The sequence below is a fragment of the Pelophylax lessonae genome (genome assembly GCF_965119305.1).
Source record: "Pelophylax lessonae genome assembly, chromosome: 3".
NCBI classification, from domain to species: Eukaryota; Metazoa; Chordata; class Amphibia; order Anura; family Ranidae; genus Pelophylax; species Pelophylax lessonae.
The window spans coordinates 409,064,628-409,078,461 of NC_138770.1; the positions used below are offsets into that span (position 1 = coordinate 409,064,628).

The 13,834-nt window shown below is 41.5% G+C and overlaps 1 protein-coding gene across 2 annotated transcripts in view; it reads left to right on the top strand.

Moving 5' to 3' along the window:
• Positions 1 to 13,834, top strand: part of SLC35F1 (solute carrier family 35 member F1) — a 554,611-nt gene that overhangs the window by 368,223 nt on the left and 172,554 nt on the right. The window lies entirely within an intron of this gene.

Genomic DNA, 13,834 nt, shown 5'->3' on the forward strand with positions numbered 1-13,834 from the left:
TGTTGTGGGTTTAGTAACACTTAAAATTGTATGTCAGGCAAGCCTATATCATTATTGGTATAGCTAAAGAAGATTACAGTCATTTTAATATCTAAATGTGACCTTTAATAAAGCAATGCCATCTGTGGATAGATAAAACCAATTATATGTTTTAATGCTGACTATAACTTCTTTAATTTCTTTCTTATAAATTAGGTGGAAATAGGTATACAGAGTTTGCCTAAGGAATTTTTGGTTAGACCCTAATATCATACAGGTATACTAGCTGATATATGTATAATATGACGCAGTAAAAGATCATGTAAAGTGATCTGGATCAAAATCAATAAAAGTCAAATGCAGAAATGAAAACAAAATTTAGCATCTCCATTTCTGCTGCAGTACCAACACAAGCAATGTCTGTAATACTCTGGAGTCTCTCATCCTCAACATATTCCAGGCAAAGCACAAATAAATGTCAAACATGAGCTGTAAAGTAGAGGAAATATTTGTAAAATATCAAAATTGAATCTCTTTTTCTTCAGCTTATACCAAATACTTGAAAGGGTGGTATGAAAAAGGAGCTGGTGGAAAATGAAAAGAGGAGCTGAACAAGAATTACTTTTATAGTCAGAAAGCGTATACAATATAAATCAACTACTGTAGGTTATTGCACTGGAGAGACCCTGGTGTATTGGTCTATGTAAAAGACAGTAACATTCAGTCTGCACTGTGTATTCAGACTACTGCATTAAAATACCCTTCAACTCTGTAATGAAAGAGAAGCTATCAGATCTAAATTCTGTGCCTTCAGATATTGTCAGCTCTACTGTATGTTCTGTACATTCCCAAGATGCCATTTCCAATAGTGGTTTCTGTGTGTGCCAGAAGCAGTAAAATGTGAATTGATGATCTCTACCGTTTTCACTATTAACTTACCAGACCAAAGAATCTAAAAAAATTTTTTATGTTGGTGAACTTTATTTTACACAGCGATTGGGAATTAGTCTAAGACACTTTATATAATTAAAATTGTTGTCATAATTGGTATGGCCTTCTCGTTACTAGCAAAGGTGTGCATGTTCTAAAAAGGATAGTGTTGGAGATATTAATAATGTTAAAGAAGCATCTTAGCAATATGTGTAGCAGAAGAGTGTAGAGCGCAGGCAGTATGTGCAGGAGAGGAATACAGATCATAATGCAGTAGGCATTAAATACAGGAGAGTACTGTAGTGGGAAGGCAGACTTGTATAAAGTATTCAAAATTTCTACTTGAGTAAAAGTACAAGTGCTCGATCAAAAAGTGACTTGAGTAGAAGTGGAAGTGCTCGCAGAAAAAGTTACTTAAGTAGAAGTACTAAAGTATTCAACATTTTTTTTACTTAAGTATTGCAAGTAGTTTTTTCAAAAAATTTGCTACTTAAGTACTAAAAGTAAAAAGTACCAGTAGTTTTGAAAAAAAATTTCTACTCAAGTACTGAAAGTAGAAGTACAAGTACTGTGTTATGTAGTTATTAAAGAAAGAAGTCAAAAGTTTGAACATCATATTGTTTTTTATTATTTCAAATGATTTATTCAAATGATTAACCTAAAGGACAATCACAATTCCTTAGGCTGTAACTTTTTGTAAACAAAAAACAGATAAAGTATGTCCCTCCCTTCCCCTTTTAAAGCATCCACCTTTTTAAAGCCAGGGGTGGTCTCCTTCCTGAGCTTCCTCACTCTCACAGCCAGGCAGATCACTTGAAGTTGAAGGGCCAGGGGTTTTCAGCTGATCAAAAGGCAGAACAGGAGCATGCGCAGTCTTCTTAATCGCGGTTTGATTTGATTTGCTCAATTGATGATGATGTGCCAGGCCAGCTTCATCAAACCTACAACGCTTAAAGTGAAAAATGCATCAAAAACTACTAACAAAGTGGCTGTGCTAAAAATGCTAATAAAGTGCCTGCAATTATATATATTCTTCTTGTATTCAAAATCATCGCCCACAGTATCAAAAATAAAGTGACATGTCTGTGCTAAATGCAGTGCAAATTATTCCCACAATGTAAATGTAATTCATATAAAATATATATGACAATACCACAATAAAATAAGTTGTGATTGTGAATAAGTTAGGTGCAAGTTTAAGTGTATAAACTAAACTTTATAACGAAAAGTCCATAACTGAATTCCAGTGTGCAATCTAAGAAGTGCTTGTCACTTGCTGTCAGATGCTTCCACCTTTCTTCTGTGATCTGCTCAAGTAAAGTGGTGGACTGGATAGCCTCTCTCTCTGCCTTAGTAGCACTGGCACTGCACTGGTTCAAAAAGCTGTCTATATTATTGTCATTATAAGAACTTGTCAGAACATGCTTCCACCACCTGTCCTTCACACTAGTAGTGCTCATTTGCTTTGCTCAAGTCAAGTGCCACTGCCAGTGGCCACTGCAGTGCAGGCACAGCCGCACAGGCAGGCCGCAGGAAGCACAGGCACCACCACAACACAACACTTATGGTCCAGGTCCATGGACCATGGATGGTCGGATAATCATCATAGCCGTCAGTCTCACTCTTCTTGGTTCAAAAAAGCCACCCATGACCCGTGTGTATATAATATATTAATATTTTATATTGATTATTTGATTCTCAAATGGCACATTTGCCATGGCAAGGATTAGGCCCTCTCCACGGTCCACCTCACTCACCTCATAGAGAAGAAGATGAGATAACGAAGAAAATGCTCCGAGTCCCGCCGCCCGCGTCACAACTCCTCTAAGTAAGGGGCCTAAGGGGTGGAGTCTGAGTGACACATCACGTTTAGAGGCGCAGACCTCGAGCGGGAAGACGGCAGCACGGCTCCTCCAGTGCGGTCTTAACTTGATGATCATGACAGTGATTCCGCAGGCCGCGGCGCGAGCGAGGCTGTGGGATTGATTGAATTGAGTTGTGCTGCCTACTGCTACACGCTACCTACTACTACTACTAAATCGTGAGTCAGTATATTTTATTTCATTTTTATATATAAAAGCGGTATTGTTGAGCACTACTAGCCACTAGATCTCCTGGCTGTCACTTTGTCACATGTTGGGGAATCACATCGGCTCAGCTCCAGAAGTGGCGGGTGTCCCCGTCATCCTGCCAGGGCCGCCAAGAAGTTCATCACCTAATCTTAAGTTATTAATATCTTATGAGGAGAGGACCTATGAGATTGAGAATTGAAATAATTAAATATATATGGCTTTTTGAACCAGTGCAGTCAGTGCCACAGTGCCACCCAGACGCTATCCACCAGTGCCACCACCATTAAGTGTGTTGGTCGGTCACTCGAGCACTGAAGGAGGTGGAAGTATCTGACAAGTCAAGTGACACTTTAGATTTGCACACTGGAATTCATTTATGGACTTTTCGTTATAGATAGGTTTACACACTTCAACTTGTTGCACGCACCTGACCTAACTTATTTCATAACTTATTTTATTGTGATTTATTGTCATATTTTATATGAATTGAATTTACTGTTACATTGTGGGAATAAATATTTCCACTGCATTTAGGCTTTAGGACATTCATGTCACTTTATTTTTGATACTGTGTGGATTGTGGGCAGGGCACTTGGGGCAACAATGATATTATATCGATTGCACAGGCACTTTATTCGCACAGCCAAGTTGTGTTTGTTAGTAGTTTCTTGATGCACTTTAAGCGCTGTAGCACAATTTATTTGTTGGTTTCATATTTTCTTTTTATTGGAAAGATTTGGTATAGCAGCTTTTATTATACACAGCCTTTATTTTCGTATGCGCTGATAATACACATGTTTTGAGCTTTATGTAACCTGCCATCTACTGTTCTGGCAGTGGTAATTTTTTTAAAAGTAACGAGTAACTATGCAGAACAAAAAAAAAATACTTGAGTAGAAGTATCGAAATCATCGAAAAAATGTAGTGAAGTAAAAGTAGAAGTAGGAGAAAAAAATTCTACTCTAGGAAAGTACAGATACCGCATTTCGGTACTTAAGTACAGTACTTAAGTAGTTCTACTTCGTTACTATACATCTCTGTGGGAAGGGTATAAAGTAGGAGAGTAAAGGGTATGGCAGAGGGCAGTATGTGCAGGAGTTGAGTTCAGAGGGTAGGCAGAACAATATGTACAAGAGAGTGCGGAGGATATAAAGCAGTGGTGGTCAAATTAAAAAATATCAGAGGGCCTTAAGTGCAGCCGCAATTATCTTTGGTGTCAGTCACCATAATAATAACCCCCACAATTCTTGTTAATTGGCGTAATATTAAACCCCAGCATATGTTTAAGTGTCCCCAATAATTACTCCTAAGTATTGGTGCCAGTGACCACAATATTAACCCCCAGCATTGGTGTCAGTGACTACATTATTAACCCTCAGCATTGGTGTAAGTGACCACAGTAATAACCCCCGCTTTGGTGGTTAGTAGCAAAGCTATTTCAAACCCCCTTCTTTTGGTGGCCAGTGATCCAATCAGTGTTTATTTACCAGATCAACCACTTTCATGCCACTTTCTCTCCTATGGCTCCCTGATAATTCCCCCTGACTGTACTGGCTTAACCACTTGCCGACCGGTCACGTTGACCGTACTGCGGCAAAGTGGCTCGATTCCGTCCAGCGACGTAGACCTACGACTCCTCCCCCTGTAGGCGGCGCTCGCACGCCGCTGGAGGCGTGCTCCTGCTGTCGGGCCAGGGGAGGAGCTGTGGCGATCGCCGCTGCTCTTCTCCGATGGTCGGGGAATCGAGTTTGGAGATCCGCCCGCTTGTGTAAACAGAGCGGGCGGATCTCCTAAGTGACAAGGAGTGTCAGATTGCAGTGTTCAGCATAGCTGAACATGCGATCTGTCCTTGTGTCACTCAGTCACCTTCCCCCACACATGTCAGTAAGCACCAGGCATACATTAACCCCTCCCTCTCCAATAAAATTAACCCCTTCCCTGCCAGGGTCATTTTTACAGTAACAGTGCATATTTATAGCACTGATTACTATAGAAATGTCACTGGTACCCCCAAAAGTGTCAAAAATGTCAGTCAAGGGTCCAATCTATCCGGCGCAATGTCGCAGTCCCGCAAAAAAAATCGCAGATCGCCGCCAGTAAACGCAATAACTTTTGGGCAAACCAATCAAAATACGCCTATTGTGATTTTTTTTTTACCAAACATAGGTAGCAGAAAACAAATTGCCCAAAAATTTTAAAAAATTTAGATTTTTACATTTTTTTTGGGGGGGGGGGGGATTTCATATAAAAATTTTTTAAAAATATTGTTATTTTTTCAAAATAAACGCTCTTTTTTTGTTTATAGCGCAAAAAGTAAAAATCGCACAGGTGATCAAATACCACCAAAATAAAGCTCTGTTTGTGGGAAAAAAAGGACGTAAATTTTTTATGGGTACAGCGTCGCACGACCGCGCAATTGTCAGTTAAATTTTCACAGCGCTGAATCGCAAAAAGTGGCCTGGACGTAAGACAGCAAAATCCTCCGGTGGTAAAGTGGTTAATTTCAGTACCAAGTGCAGGAACCAAAGAGTGTCCTAGCACCCAGAATCCTGCTGCCACTCTGCAATGTGCCCAAAGCATAAAAGGCCGCACAGAGATAACAGTGGACCGCATGTTGTTCACCATGGGTATACTGGCAAACAGAACTGTATATGCAGAAAAGGATCCCCTCTGACATCAGCTGGGGAGGTCATGTGACCGTTGTGCTGTCCCCTCAGCCCCTCCCACTAGATTGGAGGAGGAGAGCAGCCGGAGGGCAAATGACTGGCCAGAAAAGATCCGAGATAAGGTATTTAGAGGCATTGTTTTGTACAAACATTTACACAGTGTAGGATGGCTTAATAGAACAGAGGGGCTGGCAGTAATCTTTATTTAACTTTACTGCCGGCTACCAGTAGCGGCAGGAGGGGAGGGGTGGCTCAGACACAGGAGGTGACAGGCAGGAAGTGGGATGATGGAGGCATGTAACCTGACCATGGTAACTATGGATCAGCAGCCATGATTATCATGGTCAGCATGCAAAGGGGGACGCAGGAACAGGCAGGATCAACCAGGTTTTTTACAGCATAGAGAGGGACAGATTAGACAGCACAAGCACTATGCTGTTCAACCTTCTATAGGGGAACAGGATCTCTTGTTTTTTTTAGGGTTACACCCTCTTTAACCACTTAAGCCCCGGAGGATTTGGCTGCTAAACGACCAGGGGGTATTTTGCGATTCGGCACTGCGCAATAACGTTTGCGCAAACCAATCAAAATACGCTTATTGTGATTTTTTTTTTTTACCAAACATAGGTAGCAGAAAACAAATTGCCCAAAAAATTTAAAAAATTTAGATTTTTACATTTTTTTTGGGGGGGGGGGGATTTCATATAAAAAAATGTAAAAAATATTGTTATTTTTTCAAAATAAACGCTCTTTTTTTGTTTATAGCGCAAAAAGTAAAAATCGCACAGGTGATCAAATACCACCAAAATAAAGCTCTGTTTGTGGGAAAAAAGGATGTAAATTTTGTTTGGGTACAGCGTCGCACAACCGCGCAATTGTCAGTTAAAGCTGCACAGCGCCAAATCGCAAAAAGGGCCTGGACGTAAGACAGCAAAATCCTCCGGTGGTAAAGTGGTTAATTTCAGTACCAAGTGCAGGAACCAAAAAGTGTCCTAGCACCCAGAATCCTGCTGCCACTCTGCAATGTGCCCAAAGCATAAAAGGCCGCACAGAGATAACAAGAGGGGAACAGGATCTCTTGTTTTTTTTAGGGTTACACCCTCTTTAACCACTTAAGCCCCGGAGGATTTGGCTGCTAAACGACCAGGGGGTATTTTGCGATTCGGCACTGCGTGACTTTAACGGACAATTGCGCGGTCGTGCGACACTGTACCTAAACGAATTTGACGTTTTTTCCCACAAACAGAGCTTTCTTTTGGTGGTATTTGATCACCTGTACGCTTTTTACTTTTTGCGCTATAAACAAAAAAAGAGCGTAAATTTTGCAAAAATAACAATATTTTTCACATTTTTTTATATGAAATTCCCCCCAAAAAAAAATGTAAAAATCAAAATTTTTTAACATTTTCGGCCAATTTGCTTTATGCTACATATGTTTGGTAAAAAAAATTGCAAAAAGCGTATTTTTATTAGTTTGCGCAAAAGGTATCGCGTTTACTAACAAAGGGAAAGATTTTTGTCATTTTTGTTGTTTTTTTTTAACGCGTAATGGCGGCGATCTGCGATTTTTTTTGCGGTACTGCGACATTGCGGCGGACAGATCGGACCCTTGACTGACATTTTTGACACTTTTGGGGTTATCAGTGACATTTCTACAGTAATCAGTGCTATACATATGCACTGTTACTGTAAAAATACACTGGTAGTGAAGGGGTTAACTTTATTTGAGAGGGAGGGGCTGTGTGTGTCCCTAGGAGCGTGATTCTTACTGTGATTGGCTGTGGCTTGAGGTGTAAGGACACTGATCAACGGTTCTACATAGTAGAACCGTGTGATCAGTGTTTTTACACCAAGGAGAATGACAGGCAGCTTGTTTACACAAGCCGCCTGACTTTCTCCCTCTCCCCCGACGATCGCAGAGTGACCGGCGGACATCGGGTACGCCGGTCACACGCGCGGGGGGGTCCGTGACCGAGCGGGAGCGCGCCTCCGCGGGCGCTCGCTCCCCAGACCCTCCCAGGCTAGTGACGTTAATTAACGTCACTTTGCCTGTGAGGGGCTTACTGCCGCAGTAAATCTACTGACGGGAGTCGGCAAGCGGTTAAAGAATATTACCCCAACATTTCATATTCCTGATATGTGCCTGCTCTATCATGTACTTATGGTAAAAATTATCCTGTTACATAGTAGTTGAGGTTGAATAAAGACAATAGTCCATCCAGTTCAACCTGTGTAGGTGTGTATGGCCGTAATCATCTCTCATACCCCTTAGTGTTCTGATCCTTGAGATGAACGTCCAAGAGTCTTTTGAAAGTAGCCATACTTCCCACAGAAACTACCTCTTGTGGTAGAGAATTCTACAATCTTGTAGCCCTAACAGTAAAGAACCCCCTGTGTTGCATGAGGTTAAAACACTTCTCCTCTAATCGCATTGTATGCCCTCGAGTCCTCATGCAATCCTTGCGACTGAATAGCTTTTTTTCTATGCTGAGATCACCATTGAGGTATTTATAAATTGCTATCATGTCCCCTCAGGCGTCTCTTCTCCAGGGAGAATAAATTAAGCGATTGTTGATGCTCTTCATAATTAAGGTCCCCCAATCCCCTAATTAGTTTAGTTGCCCTTCTCTGGACTCTCTCCAGCTCCAACACATCCCTCCTGAGGAATGGCGACCAAAACTGGACAGAATACTCCAGATGCGGTCAGACCAGAGTTTTATAAAGTGGCAGGATTATAGTTTTATCTCTGGAATACATCCCTTTCTTTATGCATGCTAATATTCTGCCGGCTTTGGCAGCTGCCGCTTGACATTGCATGCTATTGCTTAGTCTATCCTCTACCAAGACTCCCAGATCTTTCTCCATTTTTGATTCCCCCAAAGGTTCCCCCCCTAAAGTGTATTGTGCTTTTATGTTTTTAGTCCCCAAGTGCAAAACCTTACACTTCTCCACATTAAACCTTATTTGCCATGTTGTTGCCCACTCTGTTATTTTGTTCAGGTCATTCTGTTCTCTTTGTATTGCTTCCTCTGTCTTAAATACCTGGTGATCCTGCCAGTCTCTCTGCTTTCCTATTTCAAACTGACCACAATAGGCATGAGAACACATCCAACGCAGCGTGGTCTGTTTTCTAGCTGTGCTGGGAGAATGCCTATCCAAAGAAATAGTTCTAGCTATTGCGCTTATGTGGATCACGGATGAAGCTTATTATTTATAACTTCCAAGTCATGAAGCTCTTCAGACCCAGCAGGGGACTGAAAACTGTCAAAGAACAAAAACAAGTGCAACGACTCTAGGGCAATTAACCTTTTATTAACAGGAATAAAAACAAATGACAAGTTGCTTACAAAGTAAAATCTTGTATAAGCTCATTACTGTGCACCCTACCGCCAGCTGTCCAAGGGAACGAATGTGAATGCACTAAATAAATGTGCTGTCAGCCCGCCGATCCTCTCAACCAGGACCTGATGCAAACCAGCTGGAAGCCACTGTCAATTCTACAATCACCCCTTTCCAGAGGGGCAGGGTAGATGGTGCAATTGCCTGGATAATCCACTCTCCAAAAGTTCCAGCTGCCAGCTACAGCCCAAAGCACCTGCACGGCTACACAGAAAGCCAGGGTTGCTTCATGCATTAGGTGCAATAGCAGTAGGTGGCTTTGATGATGCGTTTCGGAGGTGTAGTCCCCTTTATGAAGTCTAATTATCAACTAATTATCATTATGAAATCTCTACTAAAGCAAGTCGCTGTTATGACATAACTTGCATTTTCAGGTGTGTATATATATATATATAACAAACAGATGAGTATACATCAACTCTCTCTAAATAACTTGAAGTACAAGTGAAAAACGGAATAATAAATGCAAATTGTTAGCACTTGATAACCAAAAATATAATCATAATGGTGAAAGTCCACTATAAAATAAAGTGCCAATAATCTGTGAGGATCTCCAATCACTGTGACCACAACCAGTAAATAATTGTGCTTTTCTTCCTTGAATAACATAGTTACATAGTTAGTGAGGTTGAAAAAATACATCAGTCCATCCAGTTCAACCTATGATGTGTGTGTGTGTTTGCTGTTAACCGTAAATTGTATACCCCTGTATGTTGTGGTCTTTAAGGTGCCCATCTAATAGTTTTTTGAAACTATCAATGCTCCCTGCTGATACGACTGTTTGCGGAATAGAATTCCACATCCTTACTGCTCTTACAGTGAAGAAACCCCTGCATATTTTAAGGTTAAACCGTCTTTCCTCTAGTTTTAGTGAGTGGCCACGTGTCTTATTGTATTCCCTTTCTCTGAATAGGTTTTTCCATATGCTAGGGTTTCCAGTACAGTATTTGTACATTGATATCATATCCCCCCTCAATCGTCTCTTCTCCAGAGAGAATAAGTTCAGTGATTGTAGTCTTTCCTCATAGCTGATGTCCTCCATTCCCCTAAATATTTTTGTTGCCCTTCTCTGGACTTTCTCCAGTTCCAGCACATCCTTCCTGAGGACTAGTGATGTCGCGAACATAAAATTCGCTGTTTGCGAACGGCGAACACGAACATCGGCGAATGTTCGCGAACCGGTGAACATTGCGAACCGCCATAGACTTTAATAGGCAGGCGAATTTTAAAACCCACAGGGACTCTTTCTGGCCACAATAGTAATGGAAAAGTTGTTTCAAGGGGACAAACACCTGGACTGTGGCATGCCGGAGAGGGATCACACAAAAAAAAGTTCTTAAAAATTGTAATTTTTTGATAGAGCGCCAATTATTGGAAAAATTAAAAAAAAAAATAAAAATAAAAAATTTATTTGGATTTAGCATCTGGGGGGTCTAAAAAGTGTACATGTGAAGTTTCAGCTCTGTAGCATGTCCGGAACCAGAAAAAAATACCAATTAGGGTTAGGGCTAGGGTTAGGGTTAGGGCTAGGGTTAGGGCTAGGGTTAGGGTTAGGGTTAGGGCTAGGGTTAGGGTTAGGTTTAGGGTTAGGGTTATTTTTATGGCTAGGCTTAGAGGGTTAGGGTTAAGGTTAGAGGGTTAGGGTTATGGTTAGAGGGTTAGGTTTAGTGTTAGGGGCTAGGGTTAGGGTTACAGTGAGATACTTAGGGTTAGAGTTAGTAGCCCTACCCCTACCCCTCTAACTCTAACCCTAAGCACTAAAAATAACCCTAACCTTAGCCCTGACCCTAACCCTAACCCTAACCCTAGCCCTAACCCTGATTCTATTTTTTTTTCTGGTTCTGGACATGCTACAGAGCTGAAACTTCACAGGTACACTTTTTAGACCCCCCAGACAATAAATCCAAAGAAATTTTTTTTTTGTTAAGTTTTTTTTTTTCCAATAATTGGCTCTCTATCAAAAATGACAATTTTTAAGAACTTTTTTTGTGTGATTTAGTGTCTAGGGGGTCTAAAAAGTGTACCTGTGAAGTTTCAGCTCTGTAGCATGTCCAGAACCAGAAAAAAAGATAATTTTTCAGTAGAGCAGGGATGGTGGGAACCCCTTTTACACCTATATGATCTTTTTTTCCTGGTTCTGGACATGCTGCAGAGCTGAAACTTCACAGGTACACTTTTTAGACCCCCCAGACAATAAATCCAAAGAAATTTTTTTTTTGTTAAGTTTTTTTTTTTTTTTCCAATAATTGGCTCTCTATCAAAAATGACAATTTTTAAGAACTTTTTTGTGTGATTTAGTGTCTAGGGGGTCTAAAAAGTGTACCTGTGAAGTTTCAGCTCTGTAGCATGTCCAGAACCAGAAAAAAAGATAATTTTTCAGTAGAGCAGGGATGGCGGGAACCCCTTTTACACCTATATGATCTTTTTTTTCTGGTTCTGGACATGCTACATATATATATATATATATTAAAAAAATACTCAAATACCAGCCCTCAAAGGGGCTTTTGGGGACAATATATATATATATATATGTATATATATATATATATATATATATATCACAGAACAAAAAAAATTACACAAATACCAGCCCTCAAAAGGGCTTTTGGGGACAATAGATATATCCAAAATAACCTCAAATACCAGCCCTAGGAAGGGCTTTTTGGGGTGCTGTCCTTACAGCAGGAGTGTACCAAGAACACTGGCTAACAAGACCGGGAACTGTCCCCAGCTATAACAGCAGCAGCAGCACCAGCACTTTCCCTGCTCTCAGTAACACAGAAATTATCTAAAATGGATGCTGCCCTTGCTTATTTATAGGAGGTGGGAGGGTGTGGGAGGGAGGTATGCTGATTGGCCTGGAATGTGTCTGCTGACTGTGATGTTCAGGGTCAAAGTTTTCCTCAATGATGATGTATAGGAGGCGGACCGAACATCGCATATGTTCGCCCGCAGCGGCGAACGCGAACGTTCGAAGTTCGCCGGGAACCGTTCGCCGGCGAACCGTTCAGTACATCTCTACTGAGGACCGGTGCCCAGAACTGGACAGCATACTCCAGATGTGGCCAGACCAGAGTCTTGTAGAGTGGGAGAATAATCTCTTTATTTCTGGAGTGAATCCCCTTTTTTATACATCCCAGTATTCTTTTGGCTTTGCTTGCAGCGGCTTGGCATTGCATGCCACTGCCAAGCCTGTTGTCTACCAGTACCCCCAGGTCCTTTTCCATCTTAGACTCACCCAGAGGTTCCCCCCCTAATGAGTAGCTTGCTTTCTGGTTTCTGGCACCCAAGTGCATTACTTTACATTTTTCAACATTAAACCTCATCTGCCATGTAGTTGCCCAACCCATTATTTTGTTCAGGTCCCCTTGTAAGATTTCCAAATCCTGCCCAGAAGATATTGGCATGCTTAGTTTAGTATCATCCGCAAATACTGAGATTTTACTCGATATCCCCTCCTCTAGATCATTATGAATAAATTAAACAGGATTGGCCCCAGGACAGAACCCTGGGGGACCCCGCTTTCCACACCCGCCTAATCTGAGTACTCCCCATTAATCACCACCCTTTGCAACCTCCCCTGGAGCCAGTTCTCTATCCATGTACTCACCTTATGGCCCATACCTACCTTCCTTAGTTTGAACAGTAAGCATTTGTGGGGAACGATGTCAAAGGCCTTTGCAAAGTCCAGATGCACCACATCCACAGGCTTTCCTTTATCTAGGTGGCAGCTCACTTCATCATAGAAGGTTAATAGATTGGTTTGGCAAGAACGATTTTTCATGAATCCATGCCGATTACTACTAATAATACCATTTTCATTACTAAAGTCTTGTATGTGGTCCCTTAACATCCCCTCAAAAATCTTGCAGACTACTGATGTTAAGCTGACCGGCCTATAGTTACCTGGGATATATCTCGGCCCCTTTTAAAATATTGGTACCACGTTGGCTTTTTTCCAATCAGCTGGCACCATACCCGTCTGTAAACTATCCTTAAAGATCAAGAATAATGAATAAAGTGCTCCACCTCGTCAAAGGCAAAATGTATGCCCTCACCAGAGTCCCCTGGTCCCAGGGACCACTAAACTTTATAGGAGTAGGGAAGCCAAGACATCCAGAAATCTTTCCACAACAAACTCTTAGCCTTGGTGCACAACCTCCTTCTCAGACAGCAGATTGCATACGACATAAAGGCAAGAAAAAAAGATGATCATGCAACACAGTTTATTAAAAGTATCCCTTAAATAACATCTCTAGCTATTCAGCTTACATGAAAAGTGCCTAGACCGGTACCAGCTTGAATCACCTCTACTGAACCCACACACTTCGGCATCAGTAACGTCCCACCCCATGCTCCGATCATCCAGCCAGCGTGCATTCCATGGAAGTTATGGATATGACGTGGTGGTTAAACATGTATTTCAAGCAGCAACTAGATCTCAATGCATTTCGCCATCCATAGGCATCATCAGAAAATCCCAGTGGATCGAAGCAAGGGGTGAGACGTTACTGATGCCAAAGAGTGTGGGGTGCAGAGGCAATTCGAGCTGGTGCCGGTCTAGGCACTTTTCATGTAAGCTGAATACCTAAAGATGTTATTGAAGGGATACTTTTAATAAACGATGTTGCACGATCATCTTGTTTTCTTGCCTTTTTGTCGTATGCAATCTGCTGTCTGAGAGGAGGATGTGCACCAAGGCTAAGAGTGTTCGTTGTGGAAGGATTTCTGGATGTTTTGGTGTCCCTACCCCTATAAAGCTTAGTGGTCCCTGGGACCGGGGGACTC